This window comes from Phascolarctos cinereus, unplaced genomic scaffold, assembly GCF_003287225.1.
Source record: "Phascolarctos cinereus isolate Bilbo 61053 unplaced genomic scaffold, phaCin_HiC Scaffold_5;HRSCAF=322, whole genome shotgun sequence".
Lineage (NCBI taxonomy): Eukaryota > Metazoa > Chordata > Mammalia > Diprotodontia > Phascolarctidae > Phascolarctos > Phascolarctos cinereus.
This window is the reverse complement of record NW_027555958.1, coordinates 4424950-4451479: the sequence shown is the minus strand read 5'-3', so window position 1 is coordinate 4451479 and position 26530 is coordinate 4424950. Positions and strand designations below refer to the sequence as shown.

The 26530-nt window shown below is 40.4% G+C and overlaps 1 long non-coding RNA gene across 2 annotated transcripts; it reads left to right on the top strand.

Moving 5' to 3' along the window:
- Nucleotides 1-798: 798 nt before the first annotated feature.
- Nucleotides 799-25775, top strand: LOC110198865 (uncharacterized). Of its 2 annotated transcripts, none has more exons than XR_002321859.2 (2): nucleotides 799-873; nucleotides 25405-25775. It is a non-coding gene; the product is annotated as an uncharacterized LOC110198865 (long non-coding RNA). The 2 variants fall into 2 exon arrangements; XR_002321860.1 differs by lacking the exon at nucleotides 799-873 and adding an exon at nucleotides 21004-21140.
- The last annotated feature ends 755 nt before the right edge of the window (nucleotides 25776-26530 follow it).

Below are 26530 nucleotides of genomic sequence, written 5' to 3'. Positions count from 1 at the left end.
TCTCTGTGTTCTCTCCAGGATGATACTCCTAGAATGTTAAGATCCCCTGGAAGATGTTTATCTTGCTTGAATCATCCCATATCAAGTTGACAGTAGCTGCCCTTCTCATTCTCAATATTCAGCCAAATAAGAACATTTATTTCCTCCAACCAATTGATCAGCGTTCATTAAGATGCAGCTTCAGTTCCAGTTGTGCATTCTAATAGACAAAAATGCTTTAATAATGAATAGATCATAAAATGTCAGAGGAAAGAAACGAGGCATCATTTAGTTGCATTCCCTTATTTGTGAGAAGAGGATGCCCAGGCCTAAAGAAGTAAAATACCTGGCCAAAACCACCCCTAGTGGCCAAGGGACCAACCTAGTCTTAGCCTATAGCCACATTGTATGTTTATAGCCACATATCCAATAATTCCCAACATTCCTGAGAGGAGATCAACAACTGTTCATCTTCCAGACCCTTTTGTTTCCCAAAGCTCCTAGCGGTGGCATGGTAATGCTTTTGACCAACAATCCAGAGGCCCCTGGATGCTGATATGACAGCAAGAAAAGATTTTAGGAAGCAAGTAAGCTGCTCCAGTGAAGGAATGAAGCCCCCATCACTGGAGGTCTTCAGACAGATGATGAGTAGTCCAAAGTGACATAGTTTTTAAGCTATATTTTCATGCGTGAGATGGAGGAGGGTAGATTATGTCACTCTTCAGGTCTCTGAATCTGAGATTCTCCTATGTTAATTCATGTTGCATTAATTGATCAATTGAAAATGTACATAAAGACTGACTTTGGTTTGTTAATACAGAACATCTGCAAAATGGGATCATGAATAGCACCTAACTTCCAGGGCTGTAATGAGGATCCAATGGGATAACATATGTAAGTACTATGCAAACTTTAGAGCACTTAATAATGCTGACTTCTTTTTAAATTTTTATTTCTTTTTCACATTCATTAAAAAAAAATTTGAGTTCCAAATCCTCCTTCCCATGTCTTCCCCACCCATTGATAAAGCAATGTTATATCATCATTCATGTGAAGTCATGCAAAATATATTTTCATATTACCCATGTTGCAAAAGAAAATGCACAAAAACCACAAAAAAAATAAAATGAAAAAAGATATTTCAATTTGCACTCAGAGGTAATCAATTCTCTCTATGGAAGCAGATAGCATTTTTCATCAAAGGTTCGTTGGAATCATCTGGGATCATTGTCTTCATCAGACTATCTAAGTCTTTCACAGTTGATCACTGTTACAATATTACTATTATTATAATATACAATGTTCCCCTGGTTATGCCACTTCACTTGGCATCAGTTCACATAAATCTTTGCTGTTTTTCCTGAAACCATCCTGTTCATCATTTCTTTGAGCACAATAGTATTCCATCATAATAATATACCACCACTTGTTCAACCATCCCTCAGTTGATGAACATCTCTTCAATTTCCAATTCTTTGCCACTACAAATAAAAAAAAAAGAGCTGCTATAAGTATTTTTGTACATATAGGTCCTTTTCCCTTTTCTTGGATCTCTTTGGGACACACACCTAGCAGTGATATCACTGGATCAAAGAGTATACACAGTTTTATAGCCCTTTGGGCATAGTTCCAAACTGTTCTCCAGAATGATTGGACCAGTTTACAACTTGACCAACAGTACACTAGCATTCCAATTTCAACATGTCCTCTCCAGCATTAATCATTTGCCTTTTCTATCATATTAGCCTATCTGATAGGTGTGAGGTGGTACCTCAAGGTTGTTGTAATTTCCATTTCTCTATTAAGTAGTAATTTTAAAAATTCATATGACTATTGATAGCTTTGATCTATTTTTCTGATAACTGGCTGTTTATATCCTCTGACCATTTATCATTTGGGTAATGAGTCTTATTTACATAAATTTGGCTCAATTCCCTATATATTTGAGAAATTAGACCTTTATCAAAGAAATTTGCCATAACTTTTCACTGCAGTTTCCTGCTTTTTTATATAATTTTGGCTGTGTTGTTTTTGTTTGTGCAAACCTTTTTAATATCATATAATCAAAATTATCCATTTTACTTCCTGGGACCTTCTCCATGTCTTGTTTTGTCATAAACTCTTCCTTTATCCATAGATATGATGTGTAAAATTTCCATGTTCCCCTAATTTACTTATGCTATTATCCTTTATCCCTAAATTATTTACCCATTTTGAACTTATTTTGGTATATGGTGTGAGGTGTTGGTCTATGCCTAGTGTCTGCCAAATTGTTTCCAATTTTCTCAGAAATTTTTGTCAAATGGTGAACTCTTGACCTTAAAGCTTAAATCTTTGGGTTTATCAAATACTAAATTACTATGGTCATTTACTGCCATGTGTTGTATACCTAATCTATTCCACTGATCCACCACTCTATTTCTTTGTTGTTGTTCAGTCATTTTTCAGTTGTATTTAATTCTTTTTTACTCCATTTAAGCTTTTCTTAGCAAAGATACTGGATTATCTTTGGTTTGGCATTCTTCCTCTAGCTCATTTTACAGATGAGGAAATGAGGCAAACAGGGTGACTTGCCAGGATCACACATCTAGTAAATGTCTGAGGCTGGATTTAACTCAGAAGATTAGTCTTGCTGATTCCAGGCCTGGAAATCTATCTGCTGTTCTATCTGCAAGCTGCTCTCACTTTATTTCTTAGGCAGTATCAAATTGTTTTCATGATTACCATTTTGTAATATAGTTTGAAATCTGGTACCCTGAGGCTGCCTTCCTTGATATTCTTGACTTTTTGGTCTTCCACATGAATTTTGTTATTATTTATTCTAGTTCTGTAAAATGATTATTTGTTAGCTTTGGTAGATTGATATGGTATAAGAATTGTCATTGTTAATATATTGGCTCAGCCTACCAATAAGAAATTAATATTTCTCCAATTGTTTAGAGCTGTCTTTGTTTGAAAATAGTTTTGTAATTGTGTTCATACAGTATCTGTGTTTGTCTTGGAAGGTAAATTCCCAAGTGTTTTATAATGTCTGCAAATTATTTTAACTGAATTTTCCCTTTCTGTCTCTCCCTGCTAGGTTTTGTTGGCAAACTATAGAAAAACTAATAATTTATTTGAGTTTATTTTATGTCCTGCAGCTTGACTAAAGTTGCTAATTGTTTCAACTAGACTTTTTAGTTACTTCTCTAGAGTTCTCTAAATATACCATCACATCATCTTAAAAGGGTGATAGTTTTGTTTCCTCATTACCTATTTCTGTTCCTTCAATTTCTTTTTTTTTTGGTGGGGTCTTATAGCTAGCATTTCTAATACAACATTAAATAATAGTGATGATAATGGTCATCCTTGCTTCACCCCTAATCTTCTTGGGCAGGCTTCTAGTTTATCCCCATTACAGATAATAATTGTCCTCGATTTTGGATAGATACTACTTATCATTGTAAAAAAAATCTCAATTTCGTCCTATGCTTTCTACAGTTTTTAATAGGAACGGGTGTTACATTTTATCAATATTTTTTCTGCATTTTTTTTTGCTGTTGTTTTTATTGATATAATAAATTATGCTTTTAGTTTTCCTAATATTAAAGCCATTCTGCACTCCTGGTATAAATCTCACCTAATCGTAGTGTATAATCTTTGTGATATATTGCTATCATCTTTTTTTATTTTATTTTAATTTAAATTTTTTGCATTGATATTCATCAAGGAGATTGGCCTGCAGTTTTCTTTCTCTGTTTTTGCTTTTCCTGGTTTAGGTACCAAAACCATATTTGTTTCATAAAAGGAATTTGGTAGACTTCTTTTCTTATTTTTTCAAAAATAGTTTATATAGTATTGGGATTAATTGTTCCTTAAATGTTTCATGGAATTCAGTTGTAAATCCATCTGGTTTTTTTCTTAAGGAGTTCATTTGTGGCTTGTTAAATTTCTGTTTCTCAGATAGGGTTATTTAAGCATTCTCTTTACTCTTCAGGTAATCTGGAAATTTTCTATTTTTGCAAATATTCATCTATTTCATTTAGATTGTCAGTTTTACTAACATATAATTGAGCAAAATAGCTCCTAATAATTGCTTTAATTTCATCATCTTTGGTGATGCGTTCATACTTTTCATTTTTGATACTAGTAATTTGGTTTTCTTCTTTTTTTAAAAAAATCAAATTAACCAATGGTTTATCTATTTATCTATTATTTAAAAAAACAACAAAAGCAATTCATTATTAGGCTCTTTCTCTCTTTTGTTGTGTACCCATTTAGAGATATAAAATTTCCCCTAAGTACTGCTTTGGCTACATCCCACAAATTTTGATATGTTGTCTCATTGTAGTCATTATCTTTAATGAAATTATTGAATAGTCTTACAATTTGTTCTTTGACCCACTTCTTTATGATTAGGTTACTTAGTTACTTAGTTTCTGAATAATTTTTAATCTATGCTTCCCATGTCCTTTATTGAATATAATTTTATTGCATCATGGTCTGAAAAGAGTGCATTTAATAATTCTGCTTTTCTGTATTTATTTGTGAGGTTTTAAGTCCTAATATAAGATTAATGTTTATGAAGGTGTCATGTAAATGTGAGAAAAAGATACACTCATTTCTATTCCCATTCAATTTTCTCCAGAGATCTATCATATCTATTTTTTTTAATGTTCTATTTATCTCCTTAACTTTTTTTTTTAATTTATTTTAGATTTAGATTTTTCTAGCTTTGAGAGGGGAATGTTGAAGTCTTTTCCTAATATAGTTTTACTGTCTATTTCCTCCAGTAACTCATTTAAATTACTTTTAAAAGAATCTGGATTCTATGCCATCTAGAGCTTACATGTTTAGTATTGTTATTACTTCATTATTTGTAGTATCTTTTAGCAAACATAGTTTCCCTGATTTATTTCTTTCAATTAGGTCTACTTTTGCTTTTGCTTTGTTCAAGATCATTATTGCTACTTTTGAATTTTTCTTTTACCTTCGCTGAAGCATAATCGATTCTACTCCAGCCCTGTGTGTCTTTCTTTACCTTTGTGTGTGTGTTTCTGTTTTGTGTTTCTCTTGTAAACAACATATTGTTGGATTCTTATTTCTTTTCCCTTCTGCTATCCACTTTTGTATTATGGGGAAGTTCATCCCATTCACATTCAGTTTTGATTACTATGTATTTCTCTCCATCCTATTTTCTTTTGTTTATCTTTTTTTCTCTTATTACTCTGTCCCTCCTCAAAGCCTGTGTTGCTTCTGACCACTGCCTCTTTTAATCTACTCTCTTTTGTCACCTCTTCCTCTCTCTTAACCTTTACCCCTCCTACTTCCCTGTTGGGTAAGATAGATTTTCTATACCCAACTCAGTGTGTGTATGTATACAGATAGTCATGTGGATATATACCTGTATATCTATGTAGATATACACATATGTAAGTATATGTGTATATGCATACATATATTTATCTTTTCTTCACTCTTTGAATCAATTCAGATGAGAGTGAGGTTCAAGTGTTGACTTCCCCTGCCATTTCCCCTTCCATTATAAGAGCTCTTCCTTGGACATCTCTTTAATGTGAGATAATTTTTTTTCCAATTTTCCTTTACCTTCTCCCTTCTCTCACTGTGTCCCTCTTCCTTACCCATCCATTTTTTTTAGATTATCCCGACATAATCAACTCACACTCATGCCCTTTGTCTATGTGAAGTCCTTCTAACTGCACTAACAATGATAAAGTTCTTAGGATTTACATATATCTTCTTCCCACATAGGAACATACACAATTTAACCTTACAGTCCTTTATTATTTCTCTTTTGTATTTAGCTATTTATGCTTCTCTTGAGTCTTGTATTTAAAAGTCAAATATTCTATTCATCCTTGGTCTTTGCATCAGGAATGCTTAAAAGTCATTTGTTACCTTGAAGGATTATACTCAGTTTTGCTGGGTAAGTTATTCTTATAACCTTGTTTGTAACCAGCTCTTTTGCCTTTCAGAATATCATATTCCAAACCCTCTACTTTAACACGGTAGCTGCTAAATCTTGTGTAATCCTGACTGTGGCTCCACAATATTTGAATTGTTGTATTTTGTTTTGTTTTGTTTTGTTTTCTGGCTGCTTGAAGTATTTACCTCTTTGACGTGGGAGCTCTGTAATTTGGCCATAATGTTCCTGGAAACTTTGATTTTGGGATCTATTTCTAGTGGTGATCAGTTGTTTTTTTTCAATTTCCATTTTACCCTCTGGTTCTAGGATGTCCAGACAGTTTTCTTTTTTTAATTACTTTAAATATGATGTCTAGACTCTTTCTTTCATTATGGCTTTCATGTATCCCAATAATTCTTAAATTATCTCTCCTTGATCTCTTTTCCAGGTCAGTTGTTTTTCCAATGAGTACTTTGCAATTTCTTCTCTTTTTTTATTCTTTTGACTTTGCTTTATTGTTTCATAATGTCTCATGCAGTCATTAGCTTCCACTTTCCCAATCCTAATTTTTAAGATTATTTTCCTTAGTGAGTTTTGTACCTCTTTTTTCCATTTGGACAAATATGCTTTTTATTGAGTAATTTACATTGGTGAAGTTTTGTACCTCTTTTGCTACTTGGTCAATTGTATTTTTTAATGTGTTATTTTCTTCAATTTTTGGTGCTTCTTTTATCAGGCTGTTCATTGTCTTTTCATAATTTTCTTTTTTTACATATATTTTTTTGCTTTTTTCTAGGCAATTGGGGTTAAGTGACTCGCCCAGGGTCACACAGCTAGTACATGTTGTGTGTCTGAGACCGGATTTGAACTTATGTCCTCCTGACTTCAAGACCGGAGCTCTATCCACTGTGCCACTTAGCTGCCCCCATAATTTTCTACACCACTCTAATTTCTTTCCCCAATTTTTCTTCTACTACTCATCTCCTTCTTTAGCTCTTTCAGGAATTCTTGTTGGGCTTGTGTTTAATTAGCTTTTTTTCTTCAAAATTTTGCTCATTGCTAATTTGACATTGTCTTATTCTGAATTTGTGTCTTGATCTTCCTTATCATCATAGTAGCTTTTTATGATCAGGGGCTTTCTATATTATTTGCTCATTTTTCTAGCCCATTTCTTGACTTTGAACTTTATTTTAAAGTCGGGCTCTGTTTCCAGGTATGGGGGAGGTGGGGATGTGGATGGACACTTTCCCAAGCCTCAGGCATTTTTGTGCTGCTATTTTCAAAGCTAGTTCTGGGAGTTTCGAAGTTTTCAGTGCTTCTGAGGTGGTATTATCCAGGAGATCTCCTGGTCTGTGCTCTCGTCTTTACCCAGGAGGTGCCTCTGATCCCTCTGAGGGCTATTGCTCCTCATGGCCCCTCCTCCTTTGGTACCACAAGTGCCACTGCTCTTCAAGGTTTCTGCTCCCTGCAAGCAATCCTGCTCCTCTGGGTCTTTGCTCCTCTGTGACTTACTAAAAGTCTTAAATCTTTCTCAAGATCCCTGCTCCCTTGGGACCAAAAGCACTCTTCTCCAACCTGGGATTGCAACCCAGAAGTGGGTATGAACAATAGAGTTGCCAGAACCCAATCCTGCTCCTAGTTCTAGCACTGGGGTGTCTTGTAATCCCTTTCTGACCAGTTGCCTGATCCTTTTACCATCTCTGGTTTGAGAGCTTCTAAAGCTGCTCCAGTTGCCTCTAGGACCCTCCAGTGGTGTTGCTGCCATGTGGGTTCTGGACCAGCCCCAACCTTAGCGTCACAGACCTCTCCTTCCAACCTTTTAAGTTGTCTTGGGCTGGAAAAATGTCTTACCCTACAGATGTTTGTTGGCTCTGCTGCTCCAGATTTCAATTTGAGGCATTATTTTAAAACTGTTTGGAGGGGAATGTTGGGAGAGTTCAGCTGAGTGCTTCTCTGCTCTGCCATCTTGGCTCTGCCTACTAACTTCTAATACTACTACTAATAATAAAAATAATAACAACCATAACAAACTAGTTCTTTCCAGTGGTGAAAACTTAGAAACTGGAGGCAGAAGGGACTTGAGAGGTCAACTAGTCCAAACCTTATATTTTATAGATAAAGAACTAAGGCCCAGGGAAGAGAAGTGACCTTCCCAATGTCACACTGCTAGTAAGCCTCAAAGGCAAGATTTGAACCCAGATCTTCTAACTGCAAAGTTAGTATTCTTTCCACAGTCTTATCACCACCAACTTCAAAGGCAGCATATATTCTGCTGCCTTACCAAAGATTGGATAAATACTACTCGTTTTCAGAGCCTACAGTAGTAGTCTGAGCATAGAACTGTAGGTTTCCAGGACTCAGGTCCCCAGAACGAAGCAAAGAGAACATTTGGCAGTCATGTGCGTGACCTTGTCAGTGCAGTTTCTCACCCCCCCCATTCCCCAATCATCCATGCTGCTTTGCAATATTAGGTTTTGGTTTGCGTTTCGCTCCAGTTTAGGTATTGTCAGATATGCAGCTATTCCTTGGTTCCAGGAGGCATCTTAGTTCCTCTCAATTCAGAATGCCTGAGCAAGAAAGATGTGAGGGAATCACTTACTCAATCTCTTTGATCTTCCTCAGGGACCCTTCTCCCTACCTGTAAAATATCAGTCCATTTTGTTTTTACTTAGAGTCAGAGATGTAGAGCTAGAAAAAACCTCTGAGGTGATCTAGTCCAGGTGAGGAAACTGAGGCCCACAGAGACCAAGGGGTTTGCCATGGCTCCATAGCCAGTCTGAGGTCTTCCCAACTCTGAGTCCAGCTCTCCATCCACTCTGTGGCCTCAGGGGAGATATCTGAGGATCAGAGATGCAGTGAGCCCAATTCTTCATTTGACATTTGAGAAAATTAGTCTGTTTAGAAGTATGTTGTTCTAAGGACAAAAGCACACTTCTTTCTCACTCATTTCTGAGATACTACTGCTCCTAATGTGGACTACAGAAAGCCAGGATGAAGTGGAAATTGAGCTACTCTGTGACTTTTCCTCTTCTGACCTAACACAGAGCCTAGACCTTGGGTGAAGGGAAGACTACAGAATACAAACCTGGAAACCAGGCTTCCTGGAAGCTGAAATGAACAGGGACATCTTAATTAAAAGACAGAATGCAAATGCCTAAAAAAAATACCATTATGAGCCAGTTAGACATCTTCTATCTAGAGGAAGCAATTAAGAAAAGGCTACAAAACAGATTTCCTCGCATGGTTTTCCCTCCAGACTTCTAACTCTGCAATAAATGTAGGCTTCAAGATCCAGAGAGTTGCTTCTGGCTTTATTTTCCCAGAACCACTTCCCTCATTGCCTAGTATTTCACATTTTCACATGTCTCTCAGATCCTGTGGGGGTTTATGGTGGTTGTTTGTAAAATCTATGATTAGTAAGTTTTTCGATCCCAATGGCTTTCAGACCCCTCCACTTCCCTTTGCCCCCTCCATAAGACCTGTTTTCCATTTGCTGATATCTAAGGGTCCCCAGTGGAGAAAGCAGGTGTCCTATCTGAACAAGCACACCTGGAGGTAGCCAACGCACTTTGAAAGTGAAATATAAAGTCAATTCACCTAGCAACAACCATTCCTCAGGTGTCAGACACCTCGCCACTCAGGAAAATAGATTCAACATATGGGTCACATCCATCAACCTGTGAAGAAGGCAGCACAGTGTGGGGAGAGGAGTCCTGGGCTCCTGCCTCTGCCACATCTTCATATTGTCACGTGGCGTCAGTCACTGAATGTCTTGGGGTTCCAGCTTCCTCAGCCATAAAAAAGGGAACACTAGTCTTTCCTGCCCTCTTAGATTTAGAGTCTGCCCAAACTTCGGTTAGAAAAACTGATCTCCTCCTTTTACAGATGAGGAAACTGAGTCCTAGGGAAGAAAAATGTCTTGGCCAAGGTACCACCTGGAGTTTCAGAGTCACCAATCACTCCACTCCTCTGGCCTCATTCAGCAATGATCTAGCACCTCGTGCTCCTGGGCTCCTGTGTAAGGCATGGGAAGAGATTTAGGAATCACTTGGGGCGCTTTGTTATCCCCCAGCTTCTCTCTACAACTTCTTCCCTTTGTTTTTCCTGGCTCTGTCTTCTGAGCCCCAAAGGATCAGTGTAACCCCTCTTGCATAACAGCCATGCAGAAGTGCCAAGACATTAATAATTCATTCCCTAACTCTATTCTCGTGTAGTCAAACAATCTGATAAAATGGAAAGTAGTTCAGTGCAATGGAAAGAAGTGGATCTGGGTTCACACCCTGTTTCTTTCACTTACTATCAACATTCTGGGGCCAAGCTCCCAACTTTTCTGGGCCTGAGTTTTCTCATCAACCAAATGACAGTATTGGACTTGATGCCTTCCCTCCCCTTCTTTCCCTTCCCTTTCCCTTCCTTTTTCTCTCCCCTTCTTTTCCCTCACTTCTCTTAACCTGACCCTCCCCCTCCCTGAATCTTTTGGGTCTCATTCATTCACCTTAATTACTTTGACCTTGGTTCAATTTTCATCTAGTAAGAAAACCCAGCTAGGATGGAGGCAGAGCCACATGCAACCTCATCAACACAGGGGTCACTGATCACAGCAAGATGCCCATGTGCCTCTTCACTCCCCTGCTGGGCTCTCTGAGAGCAGGTGCTCCCCGTGTCCCTGTGGGGTCTTCTGGGTTTCGCCTTTGTGCCTGTGACTTTTAACACATTATTCAAGAACAGAGCTCACTCAGGTGTTTTTTTTTCATTTGTATGGGACTTAAATGAGGATTTTCCAAAGAATGAGGCACAAATAGTCTTTATTTTCAATTCACCGGTGCTCATATTTTTCTAGATGGAGAGCTGCTATAGTGATTTGAAAAAACAAGTGGAGCTTTGGGTGATCCCCCCGGCCCGCCTTGGCCGTGTCCTCTTCAGGAGCTGGAATTTGATTCCGTTTTGTTGCCATATTTTCCCCTCAATCTAAAGCAATCTGCCTCATTAGTTAATGTCAGGTCATGTGTGAACGAGACAAAGCTAAGAAGTATTCACATGGGAAAAAATCCAGGCTTGAAGCTCTCTGTGAGTGATGAAGGTTGAGTTAGACCACAAAAGTGCAAGGAATTTGTGCCCTATCAAAGTCTTTAAAAAAAGAAAGAAAGAAAAACCACATCTCCCCAAATAAATCCAAGTTCCTAACATCTTACCGGGGCAGCCACTTCAGTATCTAATTACTAAGTGCCTTTGGCCAGTTTTCATCTGGTACTTAAGAGAAGCCAGGAAATATGACCGAATGGAGTGCCAGTGAACTGAAGAATGCAACCAAAGACATCTGTGTCTACCTGAGAGTTGATTTTTTCATGGGCCATTAGAAGCACTTTCCCAGGAATCTTACAGGTGGAAGCAAAAACCAGAAAGAGTACCAAACACGGGACTCATTAAGAGTGATTATGTATCCCTCACTGAGATGGAAGAGAAGAAAGACTTTGATGAGCCTTTGAATGAACTGGGGATATACTACTACATCCTATCCAAAATCAGGATGTTGTGGACAAGGGAGTTTGGGAATCCCATACTTTGAGACCTGACTTTTATATTCAAGACCAAGCTTTATGTAATGCTCTTTCCTGCCCCATCATCCCCGTGAATGCAATTCCATTGGGCAGAATTTAATCTTCAGGTTGAACATCACCTTCCTTTTAAAACACACACATACACCTCCCCCAAAGTAGCCCCTAAATCACCATCTCATTAACATTGGAGAGTTCTCCTTTCTTGCCAATAGAGGGGTCCTAGGGCAGCAGTAAGGCACTGGACACTTGAGAAGCAAGCATCAGTGGGGACATGGGGGGGGTACAGGTCTTAGGAGTTGAAAATGGGGGCTTCTACACACAAACTTAACCTCTTTAATGATCTGTCCAGGGACTGCAATCCTGGTTCATCCATATCTTGGTTCTCTCAACTTAAAACAGAGAAAATGCCAATAAAATCCCCCCTTGGACACAAACTAAGAGGGCCAGCATGATATGCTGTCAAAAACATTGATCTTTGCTTCACTTCAAACAAGTCAAATGAAGTCAACAAGCCTGCAGGGTGACAGGAATTCAGAAAGTCAGGGTTCTAGGTAGGGTCTGCCACTGCTTTGCTTGACCATGGCCAAACCATGTCTTCTCTGAGTCTCCCACATTTCTTCATCTGCAAAGTGAGGGCACTGGGCAAAATGTTGTAGGTCAGAGTGACATCCATGGGGATCCCTGGATAGATTTTCACGGAGAGAAGTTTACATCTTTATTTTCACATACCTGTAACTGAAATGAACATTTCATTCAATTACTTAAAAACAAGATTTTGAGGAGTCCATCCATAGACTTCACTAGATTGTCTATCAAAGGAGTCCATGACATAGAAAAGTCACTAAGTCCTGGTCTAATAGAAAGAGCATCAGATTTGGAACCTGACCCAGAAAAGGACTAGACATCACTGCCTGCAGAGTGGTTCAGTGGGAAGTGTACCTGGTGTGGGGGAATTATTATCATAGGATGATAGATTATAAGCAAGAAGGGAACTTGGAGGCCATTGAGTTCTCCCTCCGCATTTTACACATGAGGAAATGTAGGCAGAGAGACGTTAATGGGATTTTCGAGGGTCACACGGTCAGTAAGTGGCTGAGGAAGGACTCCAACTCTTGAGTGCAGCTGCAGCACTCTCTCCATTGCTCCACCAGCTGCCACTGAAGCACTTTCCTCACCAAAGGCGCCAAAGGTGGCAGAGGGGGGAGGAGGCGGTAATCATTTTAAAGATGAGGAAACTGAGCTACCTTAAGTTGATACCAAGCTCAAAGGTACACCAGTAGCAGACAGCTGAATCAAACCCAGATTCTCTCACTGACAAGCCAGTGCTCCTTCTTCTATTACTTACTGCCTCCTGTTCCTTCTCATCATTTCCATACAAATACAGTGCAGATCCCTGCTTTCAGGAAACACAGAAAAATAAGATTTGGAAGGACCTCAGAGCCTATTTAAGTCTGATCCAACCTTAAAGAGGAAGCCTCTCCGTAAGATTCTTGAGTGGGCCTTTGCTTAGAGAAGTCCAGAGAGGGCTGATCCCAGTATCTCCTGAGCAGCCCAGAGTGCTTTGGCATAACTCCAGTGGGCAAGAAGCTATCTCCTTTCATCAAGCCTAAATCTGCCTCTTGGCAACTTCCACTCACCATTCCCAGTTCTGTCCTCCAAGGCTGAGGAGGAAAGACCTAACTTGTCTTCAACAGGTCAGTCCTTCAAATACTCCAAGGCCATATCTTCCTGTGTTTGGGGGACAGGCACTGCTGGCTTCTCCAATCATTTTCCATATGGCATAATCCCAAGGCCCTTCCTCATTCAAGCTGTCCTCCACTAGCCACTCTTCACTGTAGTTATGCCTTTCCTAAAACAAAGGGCCTGGGACTAAATCCAATACTGTCTGTCTTGGACAGAGTTGAGAAGCACTATTTTTCCTGAGTCCCAGACACTATTATTTAAGGAGATGCTTGACTAAGGGGGCGTTAACTTTTTTGACTACCATACCACTCTGTTGATTCCCTGAAAGACATAACAGCCATCATAGCTTTGCTCAACAATCCTCTTATTATTATCATTACAGTAAAGCAGAACACCAAGAGATATGTGCTTGCCAGAGATATTTGCCATTATCATGGAGCACAGAGTCCGACTGGAAAAGCAATTCCTTTTAAATGGTCAGGTCCTTTGCACACCCCTGTTTGCTGATGGTAAGGTGCTGTTTGTGTGAGGCCCTGGAACATTCCAGATCCTCCTCAATGAAATCCATTATTGCTCCAAAGTATTCAGCCTTACCATCCACATAGGAAAAACAAATGAATGAAGACTGCCTCTTGACTCAGCCTATAGTATGCACCTGGATAAACCATTGAGTTGGTCTACCAGTAACTACATCTAAGATAAACACTGAAGATGAACAATGTACTCGACTCAGAATTGAACAAGTGAGGGGGAACAGGCTGAACTCTATTTGGGAAACTGCACATTTCTTTGAATAATTACAAAATTTTCCCTCAAACCAAGGACAATTATCTTGTCCCCTTTCAACATATTGATGATGAGAGTCTCCAGGTCTTCAGAGAGTTTTCTCTTTGGCCTCATCAGGGTTTGTCATGGTGGGCATATGCATATTAATGATGATGTCATGGTGTTTTCCTGCAAGTGGCAATCACATTGTCACAAGCCTGTCACTCACTCGTTTTGGGGAGGCATACAAGCTTGTAGACTAGATTAGTTTTGATTGTGAAACCTACACCCATGAGAGAAGATGAGAACATCAAGAGATTGAAGGGAAGAGACTTAAGGTTAGTGCCTCTGTGGGCAATGGATACTTTGAAAGTAGGAGCTAGCTGATAAAATAGCAGAGAATGCTGAGAAGGAAGGATCAGACAGTTAAGATGGACAGATTCCAGGTGACTAGTGAATTTCATAACCTTAAATTCTCCTTAGATCAACTTTCTTTTCCTGGAGGAATGCTATGGGGGAAAGGGTTCTGTTACACAGCTCTACTACAGTCATGAAAACTCCAGAGCATTGCTGCCTACTTCAATAAAACAAATATTTATTGAGCTCTCATTGCATGTGAGACTCCTTGCTAGGCACTAAGGAACAGTCTCTGTTGGCTGGGGATCTTCCACTAAAACATGTATCTAAATGACAATAACCCACATTATTATTCAATGAGTGTCTGGCAGAAGTCAATCAGAATGGCTTGACAGAGACTCCTGGATGCCAGTGATTTAGAAATCACTGCTATTTAGGGGCTTAAGTAAGGTTTCATAGAGAAGATGGCAAGGGCCTTGATCCCAGCAAGAGGAGGCAGGGGTGAAAAACTTCAGCAGAGTTCCTTGGAGTCATTGACGAGTAATGGACATGTAAAGATCTTTCAGCTAATATGCCCAGTGTTTTATAATCTAGAACTCAACCTAACCTATGTGCTAGGATAGGCACATGTCTCTTCTGCTGGACAACACAATCCCCGATTTCAAGGATTGATTCTTTTTCATTTATTTCTCCCCCATATCCTAACTAAATATAGGAAAAGCTCTATTAATTTGGAATGAGTGAACGATTGCTGATAGCGTCAACTGTTGCTTGGCTTAAGTAGAATTTATCCTTCTGATAGATTAATAAAGATAACTATGATGATGATTAATGATAATGATATGATGAAGAAGAAATGGAAGAAAGAGAAGAAGAAAAAGGAAAACAGACGAAGAAGAAGAAATGCTTAGAAAAATTACTAAGGATAACAAAATGACCTTTTAAGTTCTGTTCAGAACAGAGATTAAGGACAGCTTCCTTGCAGTGTATTTTAAGTTAACAAATGTCAGAGAATGTAGAATTATACAACTATTATTCTTCCATCTTTTCTTTGTGTAAGGATGGTTTCCCACATGAAAAGGAGGGAATAAACTTGGTTAAAAAGAAGTCAAAACCAGAAGTTGATAAGGAGATAGTAATATGGCACATAAGTGGTTTAAATTAAGTTGAAAAGCCAAGACAAATTTCATCAGGGGTATGGAGTGAATTTCTGCAGTCATTTCTGGGACCGATATATGTGTTTTTTAGGAAATCAGAGAACATTGGACAGACACAGAATGATGAGGAATAGACAAATGTCTTGATCTTCAAAATGGTGAAGGAAATTGATTTAGAAAAATAAATATTGGCAAACAATGTTGATACCTGGTGAAATTTTTCAACATATTGCAAATATGCTAAACCAATGTCTTGAAAGGTCACAGAACACATATGATGTGTTGCTGGAATGGCCATAGCCTAGAATGGTCCCTATTTTTAATAACTAGGAAGATAGCCAATTCCCTGATGTATAGGAATTGGGTCTTGATTTTGACTCCTGACAACTTTCCAGGACCTGTTATTAAAGTGATGCCCTGTGAACATTTAGAAAGGGAAGAGGTGGCACTCCTGGATGGTGCAGTGGATAAAGCAGTGGCCCTGGAGTCAAGAAGACCTGAGTTCAAATCTGACCTCAGACACATGATACTCACTAGCTGTGTGACCCTGGGCAACTCACTTAACCCTGATCACCTAACCATAACACACACACACACAGAGAGAGAGAGAGAGAGAGAGAGAGAGAGAGAGAGAGAGAGAGAGAGAGAGAGAGAGAGAAAGGGAAGAGGCTATCACTGAGTGCTTTGAGAGGTTTGATCATGAGCAGGTCATAACAATTGCACCTCATTTCCTTTTTTGGAATCTCTCAGAGGAATACCATAGGTCTAGTCCATCTATATTTTAGCAAAGCGTTAACCCAAATTCTTGACATGGCTTTTGTGAATAACGTGCAGAGTTGTGGTCTGAAATGCTAAGATAGTTAAGTGAATTCAGAATTGTTGAAATGACCAGGCCCCCCACAAATAGTCATTAGTGAATCAATTTCAACTTGGAGGAAGGTCTTTCTTTTGGAGGGTCTTTAGGACATTCTCTTGGCCCTGTTTTGTTCACCAGTTTTATCAATAATTTGGATAAAGTGATGTATGACATGATTATCAAGTCTTCAGATTATATGAAGCTGGGAGGCAGAGCCAACAGTTTGATAACCAAGTCAAAGTCCAAAAAAATCTTGACAGAATAAAATTATAAGCCAAATATAAGATAGAATTCATTACAGATAAATGTAAATAAAGTCTTATGCTTTGGCTAAAAAAAAATCAATTACACAAGTAGGAACAGTAGTTCTTATTAAAAAAAAAAGATTGGGAGGTTTTAGTGGACTGCAAATGAGATACAAATCAATAACATGAATTAGCAGCAAAAAGAGACAATATTCTCCATCTCAGGCTATGCTGATTGGTCTAGTCATCATGCCAAAGATGGTATGCTGTACTCAGCTCTAGTCAGGCCACATCAGGAAAATATGGTGGCCAATTCAAGGTGCCCTACACAAGGATTGATATGGACAAGTCTCTGGAGAAGGATGGCCAGTATGGTGTATGTGAGGATTGCCATGGTGAAGGTCTGGAGAAAGAATAAAAAGTCAATCCTTCCTTTTCCTTCAACATTCAGGAGTAGCGGACCAAGGCCAGCACTGTTGGAGAGATCCTTGGCCAGAGAAGCTTCATATATGGTACTGGAAGTGACACAGAGCTTTAATGAGCACCTTTTTCTGGTTCTTTCAAGAATTCCAGCTTTATTTTTCCCCTTCTTTTTTATCAAAGATCTTTCTAAAGCACTCTACCGTTGGAAAGGATCGGGGAGGCCAACTGGCCCAACTTCCTCATTTTACAGGTGGGCAAACTAAGACATACAGTGGTTAAGTGGATTTGTCACAGAGCTAGTACCTATTTGAGGTTGGATTCAAATTCAGGCCTTCGTGACTCCAGGTCCAGTACTCTATCCAGTGTGTCACATAGCTGTCTTCTAGAATATTGTGAACCCTGTGGTTTTAAGTGGTCCTTTGATCACAGCACCTTTGCCCTTCCCTCCAAGGCATTGGTCACTTTTCTGCATGCATTTTCCAGGTTTTCTGGAAATGAGGACTAAGGGCCCAGGAACCCTGAAGGTCCACCCACTTGTACAAATTCTGGTATGGGGCTGATGACTCATCTGGCTGTTTATACTCGTTTTCTAATTCTCCAAACTTGTAAATGCATCCCACCTACATGCAAATAACTCATTTCTATTCAGACAAGCTGTGGATCAACCAAGCTCAATACCAGATTTACAATTTGTCCTTTATTAATGTGACTAATGCACTCAACTCAGATTGGAGAATACGTCAGAAGGTGTGTGTGTGTGGTGTGGGGGGGTATGGTATCAATTAAAATGAAATACCAGCACCTATGGTCGCCCACATGCAAGGTACCTGAATTTAGAAAGGCAACTCTACTTTATGTTTCCTAGCTAATCTTCAAGCACCATCAGCATCACATCATCGTCCATACCATTGGTGTTATCATCATTAATGTTCTGCTATTTTGGTCCAGATGTGATTTCCTTACTGTAGGGAACTCTCAAGCGAGGAAACACCCTCCATCAATGCAAATTGGCACTTACTCTGCAATTTATACCTTAAAAGGCTGCCTGGGGTCCTGAGGTGTTCATTAGCCATCCCTCGGCTCGTCCGTGTCAGAGGCAGGAACCAAAGTGATGTCTTTCTCACTTTGGAACTGTCTCCCTCTCCATTCTGCATCTTTTCCCAACAAGATGTCGAGCATTTTGGTATGGGAATGGAGTCCTCTGTTGAAAAGGTGGAGGAGGACAGAATCAGATCCTGCTTCTGTTGCTGCTGGCAGTCCCTTCCCAAAGTCAAGATTGCAGTGATCTGAAGGTCTAACATGGTGAAGATGGGATTCTTAAGAAGGCCATTCTTTAATATCAATGGTGAAACATGACAGCTTCCCCTCTGAATGATGTATCATGTATTGGAAGGAAAGCTGTCTCAAAGACTCTAGTTCCTTCAAATACACAGCTTGAAGGGATTCTCCAACACCATCAAATCAGAAACACTCTTTAATAACAGATTACAAGTCAGTTGCTGTTATGCCCAAGCAAGCTCCCTCTAGGAGTGCATCCACATTGGATGATCTGGGCATGCTCCACACACAGCTTCTAGTCAGAGCTTCTGAACCAGGAGATGCTAAGAGCCCCCATACCCATGGATAAATTCTCAGAAGCTTACCAAATGCTTGAAATGCATCATCTCATGTGAATCACACAACCAGCAAAACAATCATAAGGTTAGAACTGGAAGGGCCCCTAGAAGTCAATCCCTTCATTTTAGAGATGAAGAAGTGGAAGCACAGAATGGTTCGGAGCCATGCCCAAGCCCATACAGCTCATCAATGGCTGAGACAGGATTGAAACTCAAATTCTCTAACCTTAGACCTAGCTCTCTTTCCACTGTGCTGCAAAGCATATAGACTACTTTGAGAGGTATTATTATTGTCCCCATTGTGTAGGGCCACCATAGCCAGCAAATGCCTGAGGTCAGATTTGAATCCAGTTTATCTTAATTCCCAAGTCTAACTCTCTAGACATCAAACCACATGGCCAGGTTGATATCAACCTGTAGAAAGAACACTCCTGGCTTACACAGAAAGCCAGTTTCTTCTCACCAGTGGTGTGAGTTACATTCTGGCTTCCAGAAGGATGTTCCTCTATTCTTCATCCCAGACTGCACATACCACCCCAAGAACTTGAGAGAGAGAGTTTCACCTTTTCATAAGCCCTAAGCTCTTTCTAAGGTTGTTCAGGCTCTTCCTAGCATGAAAGACATCACTGGCTCCACTTCCTCCTCCCAGGCACACAGCCCCAGGCTCTTCTACTGATCTCAGAGCAATAAAAGAAAAAGCTTACAATGAGGATACTGGTTCAGAGAGACTGATTCTTTTAGGGGGGAAAGGAGCCCAAGAGGCACTCTTGGGATGGGGGAATATGCATTGGTTCTAATGAAGTAGAAAACCAAACATACATTGTGAGCCACGATCAACCCCTAAATTGAACCCAACTTTCAGCTATAAAATGGAAACCATTACAGGTAGAACAGTTGTGGTGGCTAAGCCAGTCTACTACGAACACAAACCAAGTCCTGTAAAAGCAAAGCCTTCAATATTTAATGCTTGTTTTTAAGTTTCCATGAAGCCTGATTTATCAGTGAGGATGAATTTTTGGCCATTTGTTTTGGTGTTGTGGAGAAAGAGCTCCAGACAATATTTCTGAAGGTGTGGGAGGCATGACAGCTCAGTAGAAAGGGATCTGATTCTGAAGGCAAACAACTTAGATTCCAATCCAGCTCTGTTTCTCTCTCCTAGTGTCACCATGGGCAAATCATTTCACCATCGTGAGCCCCTATTTCCTGATTTGTCAAAGGAGGAGTTGAGATTATTTGACTTCTGACCTGAGATGATGACATATTGATGCTGTTGTAACACAAGGCACCAGCCATCATGTGCTTCCTTATAAATCTCAGATAGCATCATTTTGACATCGTTTGTCTAGAGATCCAGAGCCAGTAATAATATCAATGGGGTCAAAATACTTTAGGCCAAGGGGAGAATTTTGAACATGTCTACACATAGAAACAAAGATGTTTCATGATGTCAATTGAAAACAGAAAGCCTACCATGATTACAGGATTCAGAGACATTGACTTGAAACATATAAAGACAGTTAGACAATAAGAAAGAAGTTGGGTGAAGAGATAATTTAGCCCATGGATAATTTACTTGCCTGGTCCTATCCCTCAGTTTCCCCATTTGTAACTGGAAGATAACTGAGCACAAGAAACAGGGAAAGGCCACATAAGCTATTCTGGGAACTACTTGGAAGAAAGGCAGGGTTAGCCATTAGAAATTGTGCTGGGGGGGCAGCTAAGTTGTCACAGTGGATAGAGCACCAGCCCTGAAGTCAGGAGGATCCGAGTTCAAATTGACCAAACACTTACACTTACTGGCTGTGTGACCCTAGGGAAGTCATTTAACCCCAATTGCCAAAAAAAAAAAAAAGAAAGAAAGAAAGAAAGAAAAGGAAGAAAGAAAGAAAAAATACCATGCTGGATTGGGAGGTAAAGCATATGGGTTAAAATCCTGCCTCTGAGGTTTGCTATGTGAAGTTGGGCAAGTCACTGCATCTCTGTGTGTTTCAGTTTCCTCTTCTGTAAAATGAGGAAATTGGCCTTAATGACTTCTGAGGTCTCTTCCCTCTGTAGGGCTGTGATTCTACGCTGTATGATGAGGATGACATCCCCAGCCTGCTCTTTCTAGAAGGGTAGCTTGTGGTGCCCATCTCTGGGTGTCAATCTGGTCAGCACATTCACTTTCAAGAAACTTAGAAACAGAGTAAATATCATTAGTGTTTTTCATTATTTATTTTTACATGAAAAGAAGAGAAATTCCATTAACTCATGAAAACTGGACAAACAAGGCCATTACAACACAATATTGGGGGCAGATGTTTCCCTTGCCGGCCAAGGTGGGATGCTGTTTCCAACTAACTGGAAGCCAGACACTCTGACAGCCTTTCCCAATTAGTAGAGTTTCCCCCAACGGATGGCTGACTTTTTATTTCAATGGATTTTTGGCTTTTCAAGTAGGCTAGGTTCAGACTGTGGAACTAGGCTCAGTATGAACACAGCCTCCAGATCTCTATACATCAGACAGGGAAATTCATTAAGGCAAAGAAGGAAAGTTCCAGAGAATGACACATTGCATGCTGATCACCTTGTGACAAGAAGTCAAAGAAGTCAGAAGGTATGGCAAAGGGGACAAGGGCCTTTCTGTGAAACCTGGGAATGCCCTGTGATTCTAACAAGCACAGGGATAGGGGCTGAACCTGTGATTTCATTGATACTGGGAACTCTCAGACCAGGAAGTTCTTGCTTAGAGCATTGAGAGATCAGGTAATTTGCTCAAGGTCACACAGCCAGTATGTGGCAGAGGTCTTCCTGGCTCCTTGACACCATGTTGCCTCTTGTGAATCTAACAATTTATTGATTCAGAAGTACCCTCAACCACCTGAGAGAGGCAGGACTAAAAGTCAAGTTCTGGACCTAAATCTGCAGAGTGACCTTGGGCAAGGCATTTGCCCTCTCTTGTTCCTCAAAGGAGGGGATAGGAATAGAAAATCTCCAAGGTCATGTCCAGCTCTAAAATTCTATGCCTGCCAACAATTATGGAGCTCAATGAAACTGGGAAGGCAGTAACTGGGGCAATAGTGAGCCAGTGTATTCATGCTGGCCCCTGAGCTCTTTGGAAGAAAGGCCATGTGGACGATGGGAAGAACTAGGTTTAAAATTAGAGGAGCTGAATTCAAGTACTACCTCTGGTCCTTACTACCCAGGTGACATAAACAAGTCATTTAACTCTCAGGTTCCTTACTGAGGGGCAGCTAGGTGGTGTAGTGGATAAAACCCTGGGCCTGGAGTCAGGAAGACTCTTCCTGAGTTCAAATCTGCCCTCAGACACTTACTAGGTGTGTCGCCCTGGGCAAGTCACTTAACCCTGCTGGCCTCAGTTTCCTCACCTATAAAATGAACTAAAGAAGGGAATGACAAAGCGCTTCAATATCTTTGCCAAGAGAACCCCAAATGGGGTCATGGAGAGTCGGACACAACAGCACAGTTGTTCAAAGTTTCCTTGTCTGTGGAGTGAGCAGGTTCCATGCAGTGACATCTAAATCCTTTCTCGCTCTAATTCTTTGTCTGTTTTTCTATGATCCATGTTCATGAACACTTGTTAAGGACCTTTTGCTTAACATATGGAGAGCACAGTGCTAGAGGGACAAAGCTCAAATGTAGAGCAATTTCTGGCCTCAAAGATTCCCAGGACTTGTTTTCTGCCCCAATGCTGAACCCCCAGGACTTCTGGGCCTTGCCATCTGCCCTGAAGCTGATCATTTTTTATGTGTTACCTCCCTCAATTAGAGCATGAGCTGCGGGGGAGCAGGGACTGTCTGGCTTTTTCTATTTGTCTCCTCAATATTGAGCACAATCCTTGGCACATAGTAAGTGCTTAATTAATACTTTTTGATCTATTCATTCATTCCATTCTACCAGGGTGATGCAATATATACCTAGTTAAGCACAATACAAAGTAATTTGAAGAAGGAGGGAGCTCAAGGCTGGGGGTTCTACCCACAAAGGAGGTCAAAGAAGGAATCAAAGAAGGACAAGAAGAGGGTTTCATTGGGTAACCTTTAAGGCTCAGCTTGAAGATCCCACAGCTAATGATGCAGCCTCAGTCACTCTGGAGGAATGGGCGGAGGACAAAGTGAAGAGGCCTGAGCAGAGCTGTACTGAGGCATAGGCCTGAGGGTGTAGGGCATGTGGACTGAGCTAAAAAAGCAGAGAGATAGGAGGGAACAGCCAGGGGAAATCAGAAGCCTGGCTTTCCAGTCAGGAAGGGTCCTGAGTTCATTAGAAATATCTGACTCTTTGATCCACTCTGAGAAGGCTCCCTGACTCCCCACTGTTTGAGGCTGACAGATGGGAGGGATTTCTATAGTTTCCAGCTCTCTCTCTCTCTCTCTCTCTCTCTCTCTCTCTCTCTCTCTCTCTCTCTCTCTCTCTTTCTCTCTGTCTTTCTCTCTCAGCAGTGCTGTTCCTTCCACCCATTCTAGTGTGCTGGGCCACAGATAGGCACCAGGCTATGGCAAATTTTTTTCAGATCTGCTAAACTTTTATTACCAAAGGTCCTTCTGCTAAAAGTCTGTAAACTTTTAAAAAAATTAATTTCTTCTTCTTCTTCTTCTTCTTCTTCTTCTTCTTCTTCTTCTTCTTCTTCTTCTTCTTCTTCTTCTTCTTCTTCTTCTTCTTCTTCTTCTTCTTCTCCTTCTTCTCCTCCTTTTCCTCCTCCTTCTCCTCCTCCTCCTCTCCTGCTCTTCCTACATGGACTCCTTTTTTTTCCTTCCATTCACTCTTTAGGCTATGGAGAGCTTGGTCATTGGCTCTCAGGGTAATTATCAAAATAAAATGAAGAAAAAGGAGGGGAAGGAAGAGGAGGAGGAGAAAGAGGAGAGGGAGGAGGAAAAGGAGAAGGAGAAGGAGAAGGAGAAGGAGAAGGAGAAGGAGAAGGAGAAGGAGAAGGAGAAGGAGAAGGAGAAGGAGAAGGAGAAGGAGAAGGAGAAGGAGAAGGAGAAGGAGAAGGAGGAGAAGGAGAGAGAAGGAGGAGAAGGAGAAGGAGAAGGAGAAGGAGAAGGAGAAGGAGAAGGAGAAGGAGAAGGAGAAGGAGAAGGAGAAGGAGAAGGAGAAGGAGAAGGAGAAGGAGAAGGAGAAGGAGAAGGAGAAGGAGAAGGAGAAGGAGAAGGAGAAGGAGAAGGAAAAGGAGAAAGAAAAGAAGGAGAAGGAGGAGGAGGAGGAAGAGGAGGAGGAGGAGGAGGAGGAGGAGGAGGAAAAAACAAGTAGCAGCATTTATTTAGCACTTTAAGATGTGCAAAACACTTTGCAGACATGGCCTATTTGATCCTGACAACAACTCTGTGAGAGAGGGGCCCCCAAACCTGTACATCTAGCCCTAATCTCTAAGGAATTTCAAACATGCATCTCTAGCTTGTTGGGTACCTCTCCTCCTTTAAGTCCCACAGACTCTCAAATTCAGTGTGTCTGAAACTGAGTTTGTCATCTTTACTAAAAAAAAGTAACCAGTCACTTTCTCCAAATGTCCCTCTTTCTGTTGAGGTCATCACCATCCTTCCAGTATTTAAGTCTGTGAAGCTTGAATTCATCCTGGGATTGTTTCTTTCCTTTATTTTTCATAGCCAAATAGTTTTCAAGTCCTGTGGATTAACCCTGTGCAACCAACCCTTTCTCTCCACTCACATGGCCACCACCCTAACTCATGTCTCATTATCTCTGCCCCCCCCACACACACTTTTAGAGGCTTCTGGTTAGTATCCCAACTCCCAGGCTCTCCTCTCCCAGCCCTGCCTTCACAGAACTGCTCCAATTATTTTCCTAAGGTATACTATTGTTTCAATAGAATCTTAACAAAAGGGCAAACGGAGGCAGATCACTGAGTGAGATAACACATTTGCAGGGGCATGCTACTTGGCAATAAATAGGTCCATGGCTTGCCTCCATTTGTGCCAAAAATAGCTCCCCTTATATAGGTTTTGGAGAGTACAGAACAAAGAACAGAGACAGGTAGATGACATCACGGGATTAAAAGTGACGTGATTGGTTACAGAGGTGAAGGACAGTGAACAACAGGATTGGTTGGAAGTTTGGTGATGGGGGCTAGCAACAACTTCCCTTCTTTTCTCACGAGATTAAGAAGTGCTCTTTCTTTGAGTCCAGGTGCGAGATAGCAGCCCAGACTTTTGGACAGTAAACCAGACATCCCTGAAGGATGGCTTGCTGGTGTAGAGATATCAGGCCCCAACTCCCTTGCTTTCTTACACATTCCCCAAGGTTAGCAAAAATTCCTTGAGCAGGAAAGTTGGCTTTTTAAACTTAACCGATTACTGGCCAGCTGAACTCTGAACTAAGTCCAGAGTCAGAGAAACCACAACTCAAGCAGCTACAGAATAAAAGCAGTCATGGGGTAAAATCAAGGACTTGTAAATAAGATCAATAAGAAAGTGATCCAGGATCAATCTGAATCTTGTCAGGTCTTATTCAGTCACTCTCCTGCTCAGAAATCTTCAGTGGCTCCCTATTGCTTTATTATAAAACATGAACTCTTTACAGTGGCATCTAATTTCCTTTATAATCGATTCCCTACTTACTTCTGCAGCCTTATCTCAGATTAATCTCCTTCATGAAATTCGTGTTTTACTCAAAAATGACCAACTAACTTTACAGCTTATACAATATTTTCTTTAGAATGTCCCTGTGAGGTATGTAGTATAAGAACATCAAGACTCAGAAAGAAAAAGCACCTTACCCACTGAAAAGAGCACTAGGAAAATATAGTCCAATGCCTGAAAAATCATTCAGTGCTCTATAGCCTGCATATTTCCAAACTGATTTCAGGGTCTGTATTTATTCTGCTCATCTAGTTTTGTTTTTTTCTCTAGGATGATGGAGGCACCCGAAATTCCATCCTAACTGGCCAATTTGCTGTTCTCCCCTCAAAACATTCCCTCTTCCACCTCCATGCCCTGCTTCAAGCTGTCCATTGTACCTGGAAGACTCTCTCTGACTCTCCACCTCATAGAACCCCCAAGCTCCCTTCAAAGCTCAACTCAAGTGCCAGAACAGAAAAGAGGTGTTTTCTGATCTCTCCAAGTCTTCATTCTCCCAAGCTGTTAAATTATGGCTGTTTCAATATGCATGTCCCAACTCTTCTCAGTAGAGTGTAACCTCCTTGTGGTCACAGACCTGACGTGGTCACAATGTCTGAGCTATACTTGTTGGATGGAATTGAATTAAATAGGATAAACTTGAATTGATTTCTTTATGCTTTCAGTTAATTTTTGTTTTCCAGGAGAAAACATTCTCTGTCTCTCTAAGACCATCACATTATCCGCTGATATTTCTCTGCAGAGTTTTGGCTGAGGCTTCCCAAAAATGAATTCTGGAGTAGAAAAACATTCACTCTGAGGCTGTGAGTTCTCTCCATGGAAATCTTCAATAAAAATAAATAAGAGTCAAAAGAGAAAGCATGACCACTTCTGTATATAAATCAAATGAAATGTTTCATTAAAGAACAATTTCCTTTGGGGGAAGGCTCATTTAAGCCATGAGAACTGAGGACAGGAGCATGTCATGAGCTCCCGCCAGCACTGTGGATATTTAATAAATAGGGAGCGATTACTGGTAATTAGACTATGGTTTGCAGACATAAAACTGTCAAGCTTTTATATGGTCCCATTCTCCTAAGGGATCTTGAGTCTTGTATGGAAAAGGAGGACCATGGGATATTATAGGGAAAATCCAATTAGAACAAGTCATGATCTAATGAGGGCTTGGGAGGGCAGCAGTATTTATGTGCTCATCTCAAGGTTGTCTCAGACTAATAGGATTCCATCTTGATAAAATCAATGTGATAAATAATCCTGGCTACCAATGGCTTTTTTTGGTTCCTGTTCCTGGCATAATCCACCTCCAAGAAATAATGCTACCTGCTTGGGTGGGTCATTAGGAAAAGACAAAAGACAGCAGTGAAAACCAAGATATTCAGGATTCTTTTTGTTCTGTTCA